A 21,232-nucleotide genomic window follows, 5' to 3' on the forward strand; every position below is an offset into this window, starting at 1 on the left:
AAGTATAATGTCCAGTGTTTTAACCGTTGTCGATTACAGGGCACTTGTGCCAAGTATGCGAAGAGTAAAATTATCACGTTTTCTGGTAGTTTTTATGAATATGAATATGAATTAAACAGAGGGATTTTAGGTGTTTCAAAACCTTTTAAAAAGTCATTACTTGTCGTATTGCAACGTGAACCAAATAGATAAAAAAATATTATTACGGTTTTTTTTTCCTGTGCGTTCATCAAGACATCAAGAGACAGACCCGATTTCATTTGAGAAATTTCTTACGAAAATATTGATAAAATGCATGCATTGTTGTATACCATTGCTCAGATGTTGCTGCATCCTACGATACCCCGCTAAGTTTGATTTAATGTTAATAAAATGACGCCAATGACTGGTAAAATTTTACCACCTACGAGCTATAAAGCTTTTGGAAAAATATAAAAATAATAGGTTTTACTTTAGTTCATAACATAAGTTGACATTATCAGTAAGTGTATTTGTAATTAAAAATGCAATTATTCTATATTTATTAAAAAAAAAAACATGAATTTGACAAAAAAAACCTTATGCATATAAAGTACTGTATACTAACTAGGCAACGTCCAAAATACTAGACGTCTTTTCATTATGCGGCGTATCTTTTTATTTACACCAAACCTGGGAACATCCAACATATTTGACATACCTATGTTTTTTTCGAAACTATTATAAATATATTTTTTTCATGATTTTTCTACAATAAACAACCACATAATAAGATAATAACACCAAAAAAATGATACTAACACAGTTTTTTGAGATTTTTTTCCCTTGTCGATTTAAGGGTTAAGCATGGCTTTTCATTATACGTCTTAATATTGAAAAGTTGAAAAATTCCACGCCGCCGCCGTGGATTTTTTTGTGGCGCGCCGCCACCCAATTTTTTTCGACCGGCGCGCACGTCTAGCGCCGCCCAATAGGCATTTAGCCGGCGGCGGTTCGCCGGTCAAAATTGGTAGCCTTGAAAACTTGGTTTATGCGAAGAGAATTCAAACCTTAATTAATTTCATTTCATTTCATTTAATTTATTGAATTATGGTAGGAAAAAAGTTTTTCATGGCATTAACTGTAGATAAGCAGCATAATGAACATCTCTTTATATTGTGAGGTTACTGTTAATTGAATCTATCACTAATTCACTACACTTTATAAAACAAAGTCCCCCGCCGCGTCTGTCTGTAACTATATGAATGTATGTTCACGATGAACTCAAATCAAAACCTACTCAACTGATTTTCATGCGGATTTCAGCTATCAATAGAAAGATTTTTGAGGAAGCTTTAGTTTAGGTGTACAATTTGTTAAGGTTTTGTGTAATCCGTGCGAAGTCAGTGCGGGTAGCTATAGTCAAATATAATAGTTATTATATGTACGTATCGCCAGGAGAGGTGAATGATTACACACACTGCTCGCACAGACCACCTACTAATCGCAAAAATAGTATGAATGAATCAATGAGTGAATGTGACTTAAATGTACGATATTAAAAGCCTATAAAAACCCCTTCAAGAAACTTTTTTGCAGTTGATATCAACTTGATATTGGTACGAAATACGGAACCCTAAAAAGAATATTAATTTCAAAAATGTCTCAAAAATTGTATTGAACAACTATTTACAACTAATATTGCTCAAAGGTTAACTGGAAGAGATCCCTTAAAGGCATAAGTTCGCCTTTGTACTAATGACGAATGTTATTTTTCCTGTTTTGTTTTGATTTTTGTACAATAAAGTGTTTTACTACTACTACTACTATATTAAAGCAGAAGGAGTTGAAAATAAAGTTCCAGTTAATCCTTGTTTAATATTCGCTGAAAGTTGTTGAGCATTAGACTTTTCTGAGTGAGCACTCTATGTATTTTTTCTTTATGTGGTTAAATGCACGTAATGATTATTTTTAGATATAATTTTAATTTATATTTTTGTTCGGTAAATAAAACAAACATATGATAAGAAAAGTTTTCTTGATTTCTATTTAAAGTTAATTGTTTTTATATAAAGTACCATCTCTTAAAATATCGGTACCTAATTTGTTAGCACGTTATATAAAAGCAATAAATTCCCGATCAAACTAATCTGCATAGCATTTGCAACGACAACGTGTGTAAATATCATCGTTAATGTCAAAGTTCTATGAAAATATGACGTTTATATTATAATAACACTCCCTCACTTTGTTCTGTTCAAATCGGTGCAAAGTTAGCTTAGACAGACTCTAGTATCTAACAAGGTCACGCCGATGCCACACCGATAGCGCAGAATTTTGGCGGCGGCGGCGGCGCGAAAATTTTGGCGGCGCGGCGCTCATATTTCATATGGAAATGTTGTCTGGGATTAATTATTTTCATTAATTCATTCATTAACCTCGTGCCTTGAAACGGTCGCAACGCTCAATTTTACAGAGTAGAAGTGGTTACTGGCTACGCTCGTGGTTAAATCATGAAATCTTTCGCTTGTACAGCGATCAATTTATAAGCATGAGCAAAAAGAATAAATAGATTTATTATGAGGACTTAACAACAACTTTAACCTCTTGTCGCAAAGTTTTTGGTTACTCTTTGATCAAGTGCAATGAATACCGGTATTAAATACGAAAACCATTACCGGTATACTGAATACCTGTTATTATTGAGGTATTAATGAATACCGGTATTTCATTATGTCAATTAGTGTACAAATAGCGATAAAGACAAAAACGGAATGACAGCAATACCTCTAATGCGAATATAGGTATAACATTTTAACCGGTATTCGTTTGACAGTTTTTATACAGGTATTTAATAAAACCGGTTATACGGTCCCTGGGTTAAAGTATAAACATACATCCGTGGCGCTCACGACAAAAAAATGAGGTATACGGTAATTGATGATGATGGAATTTCCTTTTGCATAGTCGCTCCTTTTGACTCACAGATTGATTTAGGAAGGGGAGCCAACCGAATTTTTGATGCAAAAATTTGTAAAAAAATAAGTTTTGCTATGTGCTCAAGATTGGTATCATTTTCGGGTAAATCAAGGATGCTAAATTCATTTCTGATATTTAATTTATACGGTTTCATATAAATAATTAAAAAAATTTAAAAATTAAAATTTGCCATTTTATATTTTTCCGAATAAATGCCAAAATTTTTCTTATTTTTATATATACACGAAAAATAAAAAATTCATGAAAAAGCTCTACTATTTCTCGTTACAAAAAGTATACACATGGCATATTTATCTCTAAAAGTGTAGAGAGAAAAAAATGAAATGCAGACCTACTTTCGACCGCCAGCTCACTGAATAGTACCTATACAAAGATATGAGTTACAGCTATGAGAATTACGGCGTTTGATGATGATGAGATACCCTTTAGCATAGTGAGTCCTTAGAACCCTTAGATCATTTTAGGAACGGGAGCCACCTTGACTTTTGGTGCGGTGTGGATGAAAGGGTGGGGATGATTTGTCCCATACAATCATAAATTTATGAAAGCATCTGTTTAGGTTTCTGCATTAAATTTGGTGTCATTATCGAGTAAATTAAAAAAAAAAAAGGAAAATGGACTAATAATTACATTATTTCGTATTTTAAAGATTTTATTACCTATATATTTGTAAACACTCTTTAACATTGCTTATGCTCGGTGCACAACGTAATCCGATGTAAGGGACGTAGCTATACGAAGGAAAATAATTTAAATATTAGTCAATATGTACATTATTAATTAGTATTTTGAAGATTTAATTACCTAAATGATTTCTTTCTTTTGATTTACTCGAAAATGTCACCAAACTTATTGCACAAACCTAAACAGGTGCTTGCATAAATTTATGATTGTATGGGACAAATCACCCCACCTTTCATCTCGACCGTACCAAAAATCAAGGTGGCTCTCCTTCCTAAAATGATCTAAGGGTTCTAAGGACTCACTATGTATAATATAATTTTTAAGAAAAAAAAACGATTTCTATGGGGGCCGGTGAAAGATTATTGTAGATGGTGCACTATGTAGAAAAGGAGGTAAAACCACCCACTTTTCTAGTAGCATTTCGTTTCTGTAAGGGTCGTAGTTCTAACCTAACCTAACCCACTTCTCTGATAGCAGTTCGGTTCTGTGAGGATCGCAGTTCTAATCTAACCTAACCCACTTTTGTTCGGTTCTGTGAGGATCGCAGTTCAAACCTAACCTAACCCACTTAACGGCTCATGCGGTGCGGTGTACGGGGTTTGAGCGGGAGGGGCTAGTAATATTAGCATCATCCTACATTTTATGGTAGGTAATCATAGTGGTTTATTTAGTTTAGGTATCATAGTGGTTTTCCGGGTGAAGGTCCGGGTCAGAGTCCGAGTCCGAGTCCGGGTCCAAATCCGGGTCCGAGTCCGAACCGGATCCGGGTATGAGTCCGGTTCTGGGTTCGACTCCGGGTCCCAGTCCAAGTCAAAATCGAAATTCGGAATCACCAAACGTGTACTATGCGTCGTTGAAGAGTTCTGTTCTGATCATCATCAGCAGTTGCACTTCATCAAATGCGACAGTTTTTAATGTAAATGCTTGATTTTATGATGAAAATACAAAAAAATCTATACGTATGCCTTTAAGATTTGAGGAGTTCCCTCGCTTCCTTATGGATCCCATGTTCAGAACTTGAGCTTGACATAAATGTGGCTTATAAACCTAACTTGCTTAACAAACATAACGAAGAGGAAAAATCGCCAAACGCGAACTATGCGTCGTTAAAGAGTTCCGTTCTGGTCATCATCAGCAGTTCCACTTCCTCAAATGTCACTTTTTTGAATGTATATGTTTGATTTGTTATTAAAAACACAAAAATCACTATATGTATGCCTTTAAGATTTGAGGAGTTCCCTCTATTCCTTATGGATCCCATCATCAGAACTCGAGCTTGACAAAAATGTGGCTTAAAAACTTAACTTGCTTAACAAACAACGAAGAGGAAAAATCGCCAAACGTGAACTTTGCGTCGTTGAAGAGTTCTGTTCTGATCATCATCAGCAGTTCCACTTCATCAAATGCGACAGTATTTAATGAAAATGCTTGATTTTCTGATGAAAATACAAAAATCTCTATACGCATGCCTTTAAGATTTGAGGAGTTCCCTCGATTCCTCATGGATCTCATCATCAGAACTAAAGCTTGACAAAAATGTGGCTTAAAATCTTAACTTGCTTAACAAACATAACGAAGACGACAAATTGCCAAACGTGAACTATGCGTCGTTGAAGAGTTCCGTTCTGATCATCATCAGCAGTTCCACTTCATCAAATGTCACTTTTTTGGATGAATATGCTTGATTTGTTGATAAAAACCCAAAAATCACTATATATATGCCTTTAAGATTTGAGGAGTTCCCTCGATTCCTCTTGGATCCCATCATCAGAACTGGGTTTTGATAAAAACGGAACCAATCTGTATGCATATACATACATTAAAAAAAAGAATTTTCAAAATCGGTCCAGTATCGGAGATATGGAGTAACAAACATAAAAAAAAAACAAAAAAAAATAAAAAAAAAACCTACAACCGAATTGATAACCTCCTTCTTTGAGATTTGGAAGTCGGTTAAAGAAGGGATCTCATTATCATCAAACGCCGTAAATCGCTTATAGTGAGGAAAGTAGTGTCACCCAATGTATGGGACGTGCAAATTTTGGTATCGGATGAATTCACTTGGCACAGATGTAGTATACGTAAAGCTAAGCCAATCCAGCCCGGTAGCCATCCGCCACCCCCTGGTGGGTAGGCAGGGGGGCATCCAAAGTTACACGCCCCATATCGGCTTCTATTTACCTACCACCTCGAGTTTGGTATCATTTACAGACAAATCGGGCATGAGGAATTCATTTTTGAGACATTTAATGTACAATTTAATAAAAAAAAAAAAAATATTGACGGACAAATCAAAATCGTATTGCTATTTTTTTTATTCAACTATTACTATTATCAGCCGAAACTACAAATGCTGGAAAGTTGAAATTTGCACACCAGGTTACATTTATAATGTGTACAAGAGACAAGAAGCGATTTTGAAATTTCAACCCCTAAGGGGGTTAAAAAGGGGATGAAAGTTTGTATGGGGTTCATGTTTTATTTTAAGCTAGGAATTTCAAACTTCGTTAAAAGATATATTATTGAAATACAAGAAAACTAATTTCAGCATCTTTGAAAATTCATCCCTTAAGGTGGCGAAATAGGGGTTGAAAATTTGTGTGGAGATCAAAATTTTTTTCGAGTGTTGGGCTTGTAACTTTTTATATGTGTATATTATTAAAATAAAAGAAAAGTAATTTCAGCGTTTTTTAAAATTCATCCTCTAATGGCGTTAAAAAGGAGTTGGAAGCTTGAACCCATTACATATTATGTACTTTGACTGCCCCCCTTGCCTACCTGCCAGGGGGTGGCAGATGTCTACCGGGCCCAACTAGCTTAGCTTTACGTATATTACATCTGTGCTAAGTGAATTCATCCGATACCAAAATTTGAACCTTATGACACTACTTCCCGGGCTATTAGCTGTAGCTCACATCGTTGTATCTTGTTCAATGTGTGGTCGAAAGTAGGTCTACATTTAATTTTTTGTTCACATGAATGTAAAATAAATATGCCATATGTATACTTTTTATAACCATGGAACAGTAGGGCTTTTTCATGAAATTTTAATGTTTTGCGTGCATATTAAAATAAGAAAAATATAGGCTTTTATTCGAAAAAAAATTAAATACTATTTTTTTTGTTCATTTTTTTTAAATGATTTATATGAAATCGTATATAGTCATACATATTATGAAAACAAAGCTGCACTTTAAGGTGGAAGCAAGCCGCTTTGCATGGTGATAGAGTCTGTTCGGAAAGAGAAGAGTCGTGGAATGTATTGGGCCCCATACATTCCACGACTCTTCCCTTTCCGCACAGACTCTAGTTAGTAGACACCAAAGTAAGCGATTTTTTCCGAAGCACCCAAAAATTCACCCCTTAGTAGCCGAGATTTAGCGAGGTCTATTAGGGAAAAGAAAAAAATTCCACAAGTTTCAGGGAACAACAAATATTGAAATAAAAATGATATCATTTGAAAGAAAATCACATTTTTTAACGTAAAAAAAATAAATACAAAATCTTTTCAACCAATATTAGTGTGAAATTATTAAAAACCATTTTTTCCTCTTTTGCGCTTTATTCTTGCAAATAATGTCCCCGACTTTGAAGAATGTCTGAAAACAAGTATTTTTCGTTAAAGTCAAATATATTTCTTACTAAATGACGAAAACCGCATCAAAATCGGTTTGGCAGTTTTTGAGATACAAGTTTCAGACGTTGGCTTACTTTTATTTATGTGGGATTTTTCGTTTTATATAGTCCAAAAGGCGTGTAAGTCATAGTAAATTATAAGTAAATTACAAGGTACTTAATTTATCTACATTAGAGATATGTAAGTATATTATATATTTATATGTGGAAACCTGCCATAGTCACCATCTTACATAAAAAAGGAGATATATCGAAGCCTTTCCCGTACGTACAGACTCTTTGCAAAAGTTTTATGCAATCGCCTAACTTGTAGTAACCTCGATGAATGCCAACCTCCCGAGCAGGCTGGTTTCCGGAGCGGATTCTCTACAATCGACCATATACATGCGATAAAGCAGTTAATGGAGAACAGTCACGAGTACAACCGGACCCTGTGCATGGCCTTCGTAGATTACGAAAAATCCTTCGACTGTGTCGAGCATTGGGCGGTGTTTGACTTTCTCCATCGCTGCTCAATCGACAATCGCTACGTGGATCTGCTCTAGGAGCTACATATACCTCGGCAACAATGCAAGTTTGGCTTTACAAACCCAGTAACCCAATATCTATCGAAAGGGGATATCATTTCAGTCATTTCACCCAAGTTTTTTACGGCAGTGCTAGACGACGTCATAAAAACGCTTGCATGGGACAGAACTGGTATCAATCTCCATGGTGTCTTCTTGTCGCACCTGCCGCCTTTTCTGTTTGCCGAGTCCCTGGAAGATCTTTAAGGCATGGTTGAAAGCCATGCTTCTTTGAATAGATCTTAAGCTGAATACGTCCACGACTAAAGTTATGACGAACATCTCTAGTAAATCGATTCCAACCATTACGATTGGGAACGAAAGACAGGAGGTGGTCGAGCAATACGTGTATCTTGGATATATTCTATCATTTGACAAAACACATTAGCAGAAGGAGATCTCCAGGAGAATCCAGCTGGGTTGGGCGGCATTCAATAAACTAGCGGACATCCTCAAACCCGTTAACATTCCACAATGCCTGAAAACTCGCCTCTTTAACCAATGTGTCCTACCTACCATGACCTACGGTGCCGAGACATGAACGCCCACTAAAGAGGCGGTGTATAAAATCCGAGTGGCACAGAGAGCCATGGAGCGCGCCATGCTCGGCATCAAACTTCAAGAATGTCGAGATCCGACGCCACACCAAGATGCAAGACGTCGGATGCCTCATCACCAAACTTAAATGGAGCTGGGCGGGACATGTAGCCAGGCAGAGTTATGGCATGTGGTCCAAAATGTTAAAGGAATGGTGGCCGCTTTCAGACGAAAGAAGTGCCTGGCGTCTGTTGGCTCGTTGGGTGGACGACATTCCGAAGATTGCGGGTCACTTCTGGATGAGATTGTCTCAGGACCGGGATAAGTGGCGTACTCGAAGAGAGGCCTATGCTCAGCAGTGGGCGATTAAAGGCTGATATGATGATATTATATATTTACAAGAAAAAGATTATTCATCTTCAGCTTCATTCATACTGGCTAAGCTGGTTAAACTAGAGGTGAAATAAAAAAGAGAATAAAATGTAGATCTTTTTTACAGATAAATATACTTTATATTGAAAATGTACCTAATATTTTTATAGAATTATATAAGTTATTATACGTACTTTAACGTACCTACTAACTTTACAACTTTAATTTGCCCAATAAGGTAGGGATTAAAGTACTAGCCCTACTTTTAAACACAATGCCTCATAAATTGTTTAATTAATTTGAAGATATATGTATAAATGTTTATATAATACATAGATAAAGGTGTGTTTTATATTAATAAGAAAAGCACAACATAGTTAGAACTTAATACAGTACTTAAAAGTAGTCACTAATTATTAATCGTCATGTCAATAAAACTAGGCCAATATCTGGAATATGAATCTTATAAACTACTTAACCGATTTTGATGAGGTTTTCAGTTTCTGATAAGAAATGTGTTTGACTTATTTATTAAGTACATATTTGCAGACATTTTTCAACGTGGAAGACACTATTTGAAAAATAAAACCTCAAAGATTTTATTTATAATTTTACACTAACACTATATTTCTTTAATATAAATTTTGTGTATATTTTTTTTTTACATCAAGCAAAGTTATTTTCTTTCGATTGACACCAAATTTATCTTAGTCGGAGGATCCGTGAAACTTGTAGATTTTTTTTCCTCTTTTTAACAGACCTTGCTTTTTCTCGGCTCCTAAGGACGAAATTACGGGTGCTTCGAAAAAAATCGTTTTATTTGGTCTCCACTATCATCGTGCAAAGTGGCTTGCTTCCATCTCAAAATGCAGCGTTTTGGCAAAAAAGCTCCATAATTAGTAAGACTAATAAATTAAATATCAGAAACGAATTTTGCATCCTTGAGTTACATGAAAATGATACCAAACTTGACCACATAGCAATACTTTATTTTTTACATATTTTGGGGGGCAGCCCCCCTTAAGTCAAAATTTTGCATTAAAAATTCGATTGGCTCCCCTTCCCAAATCAATCTGTGAGTCAAAAGGAGCAACCCTGCAAAAGGAAATTCCATCATCATCATTTGCCGTATAATTAAGTGAACACCAGGGACTACAGCGCCCTTTAGTGAATTTAAACTGCCTGCACCGAAAAGCGCAACTAAATACCTAGGTCAATCCGTTTTGGAAATAACGGGAACATTCATGTGTAGGTATACACTGCACACACAAACGCATGTCACGTATATGCCTATACGATAACCCATGACTGATGCTTAAAGCTGCGGCCGTGATTTATGGCGATCTTTTTTATTAAATTTGCAAGTGTAGCGAGTTTACCTTGCCAATTCATTCGTTTTAATGATTTATTCCAAGCGATTTGGAAAACGGCCGCAAACACATTTTATTTAAAACTTTAATATTAAAAAAGTTTGCCGAGTGCCCTCTCTCGAGGCGAGCGAACTTCTTCGTGGCTGACTATAATGCAGCCTATTTTTAGTATTGTTATGTGTAAAACAATATTTTATTGTAAATAGGTACATACGACCTATGCACGTTCCCATGTTTACGTGACTCCACTCCAGTAGGTAATTAATGACCAAAAAATAAAGCCCATGTAATAAGTTCTTATATATAAACCGTTTACTTTCGACTTCCATGTTAATAGTAGGTAATAGATTGGTATTATTTATCGACCGAATAAAGTAATTTTGGTTTTAAATTATAAGATTTTGTTTTAACTGGTTTCTATTATGTTTGCTTTAGTTCCGATAGATTTTGAGAGTTGAATAATTGATTGAATTGAAGTACTTAGGTACTCGTAGAAGATGGTCTTACAGTCACGGTTATAGGATGACTCACGCTAGACCGGGCTGGGTTCGGGCCGGAGCTCCCGGCGCTTCGTTTTCTATGGAAAGCACCACGTGATGACCGATCAGCCATCATAGAAAATGACATGACAATGACGTGAGTCATCCTTAAGTGACACTTTCGGGACTGATCTCAAGAAAAAAGAAAGAACAAGAAAAGAAAAATAACGCCAACGACTATTCCAGGTATCAAGTTAAAGGTTAAATAACCTAAAATTCATAGGTACGGGGTTTAGTAAAAAACATGAAATGTGATTTAAAACGTGATTCAAGTTATCTTGCTATACTAGCCATCTTTATTCGCATGCAATATAGTAAGTATGTACGCTATTATTTGCACCCGTGGGAATGACCGTAAATAGTTTTTTGCCTCAACATCCCTTAGTTTATAGATTTTCTTTATTGTTACACGCCTTTAATATTCTCGCAGCATGCGTCTGCGGACACCGCAAATTATTAATGTCAGGCGCGTGACTCGACGTCCGCGGCCGCGCACAACGCACAACACTCGTCCAAGCGTCCACTTTGGAGCTTAAAATACTATATTTGATTACATTTTTGTAAAGTCTAAAAGTGTAATCAAATTAAGTAGAATAGGTTATTTTCCTAAATAATAAATAAAAAATATATATTTAAAAAAAATACGTGGGATCTGATTGAAATTGGTGATTTCCGACCTTTTTCTACCGATGTCACCTAATGGTTGACTTTAATCATAGAGAAATAAGTTTAGAGTGCTCACTCCATACAAATATAAAAACCCATTTACCTATATAAGTATAATAAGTTTTAACCGAGCTTTGCGAAATAGTTATTTACGATACAAGTGCGGAAAAGAGGAAATTCGAAACGAGTGGCGATAAATTAAAACACGACCAAAGGGGGTGTTTTAAATCGACACGAGTTGCGAATTACCTATTCGCACGTGTATCGTACAACGTTTTACAGTACATATGGCCCTTTAAACTTTTGACATACACACGAAAAGTGCTATTTTAGTGTGGGAAAATAGGGCCATATGTACTGTAAACTTATTTGAAGTTATTTGTAATTAAGCTTAATAGGTAGGTACCTAAGTATTAAGTTTAAAGCCAGTTTTCTTATTACATAATAGGTACGCTTTACCATACCTCCCATACAACGTCTTATCATTAATTATGAAAACCCATGTATGGAGTGAGCACTGTATTGAATTGAATTATTATAGGCATTTAAATTTTACTAATTGAATTGGAATCGAGTGGTCAATACCACTAGATTCCAAATTTCGATCGATCGCATTTCAAATAGAATGCATGCTTATTATTACTGATTTAAATAAGTAATCAAAAATAATTATAATGTGTAAGCTTACCTACTTATTTCTCTATGACCAAATTAAAAACATTGTCACAAGGGCTCCACATATCCATCGATTGAACCACCATTCACCACTTAACGGCGTCACTTTGCTTAGTATCGGATATAAAAACCTTAACCTAGTAACAACATCACGTAGGTACCTATACATAGGTACCTAGATTTTTTTGTGTATGCAAAGTAGTGTAAAATTGAACCTGACATAAATTATCATAATTTAAATTTAGTTTCCTGATTGGTTAATCAGGGAAATAGGATTAAGTGAAACGTCTAGAGGTACTCAAATACTATACAAGTAATTATTGTTATGGTAATCTGGGAGAGTGAACCGGCGCTCAGGACTCGGGAAGCAATTAATATTTTAGTCTGACGTCATCTGCAGAGAACAATTTAATTAGGGATTATTTAGTAAAGTCCCGCTTGTAAATGTCAAGGGCCCACAAACGTCAACAAACTAATCACAGTACCTACCTATATTGAAAACCATTTAAGCCATAATGATTTGGTGTTGAAATATAAAGTTGTACATAATATTGCTGATTGAAACTTTTTAGCGGTTATTTTTATTCGTTAGCTCCGTTTGTATGTGTACCTACATTAAACTTCGTAAATTTAAAAAGTACAAACATTTAAATTTAAATTGGACTTAAAATTTTTGGTTAACTGGGAACTTTACTGAGGCCCAAACTTGCAGACGTTTGGTCGTAAAATATGTAATTGAATTGATGGATATCGAGAAAATCTTTTTTTGGAAATGTAAGGATTTTTTTTTAGATAAAAAATAAAGCAAAATTTCCGAAACTATATCTCTTAACTTGATAACTCCCGTGGGTACCTTACGACAATTCTGTCAAAACTAAAGCAAAATTTCCGAAACTATATCTCTTAACTTGATAACTCCCGTGGGTACCTTACGACAATTCTGTCACAATCTTAACTCTAGTTGGGCGTCTGGCAGGTTTTGATCATTTTGATTAGGTGTAGGTAGGTACATTATTATATCTCCACACCTAGTTATTATTATAAAATCCCCATTGCTGTGGCTATGTCCTTTGTAGTGTGCGCAGGTATGTAGGTGCATATGCAATAATAACGGACGTCTCTTGTCCAAAATATGTCCTGTGTACTTGTGTAGTGTGGTGGTGTGAGTAGGTGCGTAGGTACATGTGTAGCAAGTAGGCTTCATAAACCCGGTTTCACCGAAATCGAAAAAACCGGAAAAACCGGGTTTTTAGCCAATTGCAAAAACCGGGTTTTAACTTTGATAAAACCGGCTTTTTCGAGTTTTTCGATTTTACAGTTTTATATATAAAGTTTAATTATTTTGATGAGCAACAAGCACTTCAGAGTTTCTTATTATATTTAGAACAATACAACACATTATAAGTACGCACTAATTGTATACATAAACAGCTTACTATTTTCACTAAATATCCCTTAATTTCCCTAGTTCAACGTTGTATACTACTACAACGTTGAACTTGATCTCTAGTTAAAAATGTTAATTGGATTAATTATAACAAAAGTCAATCATGTCAGGCGGCATTTACCATGTACAGTTTTCTTCTTCTCTGTCCTATCATCATGACTGAGAGATGTGAAGACTGTGGACACGTTCACCAGTGTCTATTTGCCCAGTTTTGCAGATAAATAGGCTGCTAATGTGCTCCTTGAAGTTGAGGCTTCTATCCAGGATGCTTCGGAGATATTTAGTATGGAAGTTGTGGTGGAGAAGATTGCCCCTGAATTTTACTCTCAGCTCCTTAACTGTTTTGGTTCACGGTTATTTTCACTAGACTTATATCGACTGTGACCCGTGAACAAGATGCATGTAACTGCGTCGAAATATCGGGAGCTCGAAAACAATGCAAAAGGTAATCACGGTCCATATCTCGGTCGATATAAGTCAAAGCTCCTTGTTGGCCAGTTTGATGCACAGGTGAAAGCAGGTCACCTCGGTCTTGGAAGTTCTGGGGCACAAACGCCACCGAGAGAAAAAATCAGCTAATAGATATTAGGACCTGGGTCCTTTTCCAGGGTATTTTGTCCCATTTTCAAGCTGTCTTCTTGTGTCACAAGGGCCAGGTCGTCAGCATAAGCAAACGCCCGCGAGGTGGTATTAGGCGGGATACGACTCAATCATCGGTATTTTCAGACCTATGATAACTAATACTGCGCGGTGTAGAGAATGTGGGAAATCTGCTAGCACCTACCGCTCGGCGGCCCCTGGAGTACCGTCTATTGCTTTTGTTGTGAAGACTAGGTCCGGGTTGTGGTCACTTCTCCATCGAACTCATTTGAACATTCTTTTGCCTTTGTTAGAAATGGCTAAAAAAGTGTTGTTCCTATCTGCCCAGTCCATGATCGCCTACCCGCTGGCATCAGATTTCCTATATCCCCAGCTGGTATGGTAGCTATTCAAGTCTCAAATGTAAAGGGATGGATGTTCCAAGTAAGGAAGGCGTAGAGTAGGCCAGCAGCTACATGGAGGCTTATATATGTTGCATATCCTCGTTTCGCCGATTTTAATAATCGTGGTGGCGATGTTATTGGAAATCACGTTGACCAGGGCAGTAAGAGAAGACTGGGCGTATGTTGTAGTTCTATATTGTTAATAGTGTAATGATTAATGGCGCTACCAAATCAAATCCCGGTATTTTACCTCGTTTAGCGAGTTGGGCATCATCGACGGTGTGTGTTTCCAGAAGGAGGACTGTTTCAACACCATTGTCATGTAATATTTTGCTTAGGCATTCCGTTTTAGAATTGCTTTAAAAGCTTTATTGATGGAATTTGATAGTCTTGGTAAAGATAAAGGTAATATTAAAGCATTGATCTTAAAAATACTTGCTTATTTTACAAATTAATACGTAAACTCGAAATCACCGAAAAAACCGGAAACTCGGTTTTGCTGTTTCACAAAAACCGAAAAACCGGTTTTCAAAAATACGCACGGTTTTGTGACCCCTAGTAGCAAGCAATGTGCGGCCTTGCCCAGTGCTAACGCGCAAACTTGGTGACGAATGAACTAGATACAATATTTCTACGTTAAATTATGTAACTGTACTTATTTTCTTCGCAAACTTTTGATTGAACCCTCGCTCCAAGCAAGTATTGGGAAACTTGTCAAAAGAAAGTTACTGACAAGGTCCCAACAGAAACCTTCTCTGATATTTTATAACATCTACTGTAACGAACACTTTTGTAATATTAATAACAATGTAGCTTTTACTTCATGATGCAGTGTATACCTACCTAATACCTATTACTTGTGGATTTTATTTTAATATTACATGTTACTGTACTAGATAACAAGTAGGTTACTATGCTTGACTTAATTCTTAATAAAAACTTTGTATATAATTCATCCACGTATATCCTACAACAACCCATTCATTGCTCTAGTGCGTATAAAGTACCTACAGGATAAACCAAACTAATGGACTCTATTAGCCGATTGAAACGTCTTGGAACTTTGTAGTGAATTTGCAGAAATGTCCGCAGAGCAGATAGTTGACAACAAACAATGAATAATCGCGTCTCTAAAGTCCACCACTTCACCTTGATTAAACGATACAAATGGCTTTGCAGACTGTGTGCTAAGAGTAACCAATCAGTTTTAATACTAAATCAATTCGAGCTTATAATGGCATTTTGTGAAGTGACCATAACGCCTTGCGCACTGCAGGAAGTTCTCAAATAAGGTGAACCGCAGAGCACCGTTGGATAAGGCTGACTATGCTGGTGCTAATTGTGATTTATTGTTTATTATACATATTGCTGTTCCATTGAAACATTGATAAAGCGCATTCAGACATCATTTTGCGATAAAATGAACACTTATTCTGTTATTGAACTCAATTATTCTGTGTACTTCTGCACCAATTTTTCGTTTCAATAGTTTTAATTATAATTCAATTAACTACGTGGGAAAACATGGGAAAAACCGCAAGAGAAACTGAAAATTCAGATTCAGATATATATTGACAAATATTAGTATTTTACAAGGTATTAAGTATACCCATTTCTAAGCCTGTATACTAATGTAGCTGAATTTTACAAACTAATCTGAGCTGAAAGTTAGAAAGATGAAAAGTTAATTGAACTTTCACTAACTAATATGCGAAAAAAAAATATATGTAAAAAATTAAACCGACGATAAGCATAGCTACTGAAAAGCGTTAAATAAAATAAAATTAAAGCATCCGAGAAGAGAAATGACAGACAGAAAGTCGGAAAGACACGAGTGATCCATTTTTTCCTCTTGAGGTATGGAAGCCGTAAAATTTGCAGAACTGCGAAGACTGATGATTAAAAATGTCAAGCAAACAGAAAACTGTATGAAATTATAAGGAGTATTAGTAAAGTGCCTGGAAGATTATGTGAGGCGTTTCTTTCAGACTTGCTAAGTCCACGGTCGTTAAAACTTCCTAACAGCCTCTCTGTACTCAAGACGACCGGCTGCTTTTCTCCCGTTTAAGTTTTCAGCAGTGCGATTTCGTCGCTGCCTCGCTTACTTACACACGGGCTCAGGTGGTTTGGTAAAAAGCTTTATCTTTTAGCAAACTCATACTCAACAGACATCCTTGGTAAAATATAGGCCAATTTGACATACCTAATTCGCTTAAATAGAAGAAAGTTTAAACTTAATACGCATCTACGGCTTATTTTGTCCTCGCATGAGCCATACATACAGGGTGATTCATGAGACGTGAGCAGGACTAATCCTGCACACTCAGTAACTGATAATTGATCGATCACCGTCGTATTTAGGTGAAAACAACCACACTTTTTCCTTTTTTTTTACTTTTTGGTGAGGGCAAATTTAATTCTCTACAATCATGGTCACCCTACAAGACCTAATTAATAAACATAAAACCTCTTTAACCGTAATGACAGCATTTTGATTACGAAGAAAATAAACTGACAACCTTGAATGAGATACGAGTTTTCAAAAGTAACCAGACCGTGATGACAGTAATGACATAATTAATAAACATAAAACCTCTTTAACCGTAATGACAGCATTTTGATTACGAAGAAAATAAACTGACAAACTTGAATGAGATACGAGTTTTCAAAAGTAACCAGACCGTGATGACAGTAATGACATTTGACACAGAATATCGGTAGTTTAGTATTCTAATTTTAGGGTGACCATGCATGTCGTAAATAAATTAATAACTTTTTTTTTCAATACGACTACAAAATTATCGTTAACCTCACTAATACTGATACGAAACAGTTGCTTATAATTTACGAAATGCGCAGTGTTAGTCCTGCTCACGTCTCCTGAATTATCCTGTATAAGGAATCTGGGTATAAATATGCAATCGCCAGACAAAGCTTATCATCAAAACATAATACTTGTGTATGTTTAGATATTTTTGGGCACCTTGGCCGTTCCGATATATCTGACGGTGACTGTAGGTAATGTTATACTTTAACTTAAGTGCATTCTATCTTGAGCAATTATGATTCCAAATATGGTCGTCAGAACCAATTAACTAAGATCGAACCGTAATTCTCATTTACATGACATAATAGGTTTGCAGAAGAATTAATGAAGTTCGTCAAAGACAATTTATCAGAACGACAATCTCGATGAGTGAAAGGCGAGTTCGCCGAGGCTATTTCGCGCGCGAGATAGTCTATTGTGAGAGCTCGCAGCCAAGCCGCCAGCGCAATCCTAATTGATATCAATTACCCTCCCGTCTTTCAAATTCCCTTTGAAACGAACTTAGATTTCCAAACTTCCAGCCTCAAAACTGATGTCCAATTCTAAGATTAGGTTGATTGTAATATTGGTGTATCATTTGCTAACTGAAACAAAATAGTGATAATGAGTTTTCAAGAGTTGAAAAGTAATCGGATGAAAATTATTAGTTGTGTTCTCATGTTGGCTGGTGAAATTGACTTTTATGTGATGATTTTAAACGATAAATATTTAATAATTGTCATTTGAATTTAATCTGTAATTTTGCAGTTAGTATTTCCCTGTTGAAACTTCACTCGGGAGCAAAGTTTGTTTAACCCTCGTGCCTTAAAACCCTTGCAACAACAACTTTGGTGAGAGAAAATGTCAAAAACTAAACGGTGTCTCTCTAAATGGACGCCTGACATTTTGTTATTTTTTCGTTCTGCAACCCTTTTCCAATAACCCGTATAAACACGCCGTTCGGTATTTAGCCATCGCCATCGCCACCCATCAGTTTCCCTACGCGGCTCCTATAGTACAGTGATGAGATATAAAAGATCTATACCAGCCTTACTTCGGCCTAAAGAGGCCCACTGATTACCAGTTCACCGTACGATATCAGCCTGTCAGTTAAACGCAAAATTCGACAGCTCCGAACAACTAACAGGCTGCGAGTCCGGCGAACTAGTAATCTGTGGGCGTGGGCACCTTAAACCATGAAGGCATAAATTGTTTATTAACGCATTCACTGCCAGGGGGCGTGGCCTAGGAACAAACTTGTATGACGGTGGACGCACATGTGCGTCGGGGGCAGTGAATGTGTTAATGGCATACTTTTGACATTGGAAATGTCTTTTCGTTTGCTCCAGTTTACGGTCCGATTTCACGAAAAAGTGCGATCCCCTTATATCTCGGAAAGTTGTGAAGATATGATATTAAAAAATAGGCTCAAAAGACGCATAATCACGAGAGCTGTAAGGTGCAAAAATAATTATACGAGAAAGTCAAAAACAAAAAAAGTTATGGTCGAAATAGTGAAAATAAAATTCAATTTTTTCCGAATTTTTGATTTTGGTGCTCGATAATTTGGAAACGAAGAATGATATCAAAAATTTGAGAAAAACGGCTCTGGACAATTTAGTCAGCTACAATTTGAGCCTAAAACAAAGACGATCGGGTTAAGGGTTTGCCCTGTAGCCTAACCTTAAAATAGTCAAAAAGTCAGAACGACATTTTTCACAGGACATTTATGACTTCATGTTTCGCAGAGTTCGTTCGTTCGAGAGAGGGAGAGGGAGAGGGAGAGGGAGAGGGAGAGGGAGAGGGAGAGGGAGAGGGAGAGGGAGAGGGAGAGGGAGAGGGAGAGGGAGAGGGAGAGGGAGAGGGAGAGGGAGAGGGAGAGGGAGAGGGAGAGGGAGAGGGAGAGGGAGAGGGAGAGGGAGAGGGAGAGGGAGAGGGAGAGGGAGAGGGAGAGGGAGAGGGAGAGGGAGAGGGAGAGGGAGAGGGAGAGGGAGAGGGAGAGGGAGAGGGAGAGGGAGAGGGAGAGGGAGAGGGAGAGGGAGAGGGAGAGGGAGAGGGAGAGGGAGAGGGAGAGGGAGAGGGAGAGGGAGAGGGAGAGGGAGAGGGAGAGGGAGAGGGAGAGGGAGAGGGAGAGGGAGAGGGAGAGGGAGAGGGAGAGGGAGAGGGAGAGGGAGAGGGAGAGGGAGAGGGAGAGGGAGAGGGAGAGGGAGAGGGAGAGGGAGAGGGAGAGGGAGAGGGAGAGGGAGAGGGAGAGGGAGAGGGAGAGGGAGAGGGAGAGGGAGAGGGAGAGGGAGAGGGAGAGGGAGAGGGAGAGGGAGAGGGAGAGGGAGAGGGAGAGGGAGAGGGAGAGGGAGAGGGAGAGGGAGAGGGAGAGGGAGAGGGAGAGGGAGAGGGAGAGGGAGAGGGAGAGGGAGAGGGAGAGGGAGAGGGAGAGGGAGAGGGAGAGGGAGAGGGAGAGGGAGAGGGAGAGGGAGAGGGAGAGGGAGAGGGAGAGGGAGAGGGAGAGGGAGAGGGAGAGGGAGAGGGAGAGGGAGAGGGAGAGGGAGAGGGAGAGGGAGAGGGAGAGGGAGAGGGAGAGGGAGAGGGAGAGGGAGAGGGAGAGGGAGAGGGAGAGGGAGAGGGAGAGGGAGAGGGAGAGGGAGAGGGAGAGGGAGAGGGAGAGGGAGAGGGAGAGGGAGAGGGAGAGGGAGAGGGAGAGGGAGAGGGAGAGGGAGAGGGAGAGGGAGAGGGAGAGGGAGAGGGAGAGGGAGAGGGAGAGGGAGAGGGAGAGGGAGAGGGAGAGGGAGAGGGAGAGGGAGAGGGAGAGGGAGAGGGAGAGGGAGAGGGAGAGGGAGAGGGAGAGGGAGAGGGAGAGGGAGAGGGAGAGGGAGAGGGAGAGGGAGAGGGAGAGGGAGAGGGAGAGGGAGAGGGAGAGGGAGAGGGAGAGGGAGAGGGAGAGGGAGAGGGAGAGGGAGAGGGAGAGGGAGAGGGAGAAAATAAAAACTTATACAGAGAAACATAAAAAAGAAAGTGCCACGAAATGGTCTCACCTCAGCATGTTGCTGGCGGCTGCTAGCAGATAGCTGATGCTGAACCCTGGCTGTACCTAAAGGAACTCAGGTTTGTTGCAACATAGGCACACGCTGTTTTGGTCATCCGACTCGTCTTGATGAGCACTGCTGTCAAGAAAATTTCATATCTTGCAGCAAATGGGCCGCTGCCGATCACCACTTCTCGAGTTGACTACGGATTTGCCGTGTAATAATTTTCTTGTACTTTGAACATTAATATATCCTGCTTATTAATCGAAAAATGAAATATGTACCTATACTTATGCGCCACGGCGACAATTATTCAAACTTGGATACGCGTGTGGGAATTTTGCAATTTGTTTGTTCACATGCGTTATGTCCAGGATACTTGTGTTAGTCTAAAAATAAAATAATTATCATTCAACGTTGTAGTTTTATTTTGTAACTTTTTCCTTATCCAGACTTTCTCGTCGCTCAGCGACAATAGTTTTTCGAATTCCGTAGATTCATTTCCAATGTGCTTGATAGTCGTGTGAGGCACGAAATCTGTGAATTTTTTATTTCATCGATGACTTTATAAACGGTTTCCGATATGTTTATGCCTAAACCCTTTTGTATTTTAAGTTACATTGTTTTTTAAAAACTTTCTTTACGCCTCGCTCACATCGCTCGAGAAAATCTCATTATAGTGGGAAACACTGTTCGTTCCATCCTAAAGAGGGGTATTGTCCGCGTGGACACATACATTCAAGATTAAAATATTGTAATCAATATTGTCCTAATAGGGTAGAATGAGGCAAGCCAGAGACGTGTCAACAGTGACAAACTAATCTCACTACGAGTACATTTACCATCATCTATTCCACATCAAATTCGCTACTTTCCTATTGGGCTTGGATTCACATACATATATGTAACATAGTTATGTAAAGTTTCAGCTCAATAATGGGAAGTGGGTGTAATTTAGCTTGCAATTTGACCC

This window comes from Cydia splendana, chromosome Z (assembly GCF_910591565.1).
Source record: "Cydia splendana chromosome Z, ilCydSple1.2, whole genome shotgun sequence".
NCBI classification, from domain to species: domain Eukaryota; kingdom Metazoa; phylum Arthropoda; class Insecta; order Lepidoptera; family Tortricidae; genus Cydia; species Cydia splendana.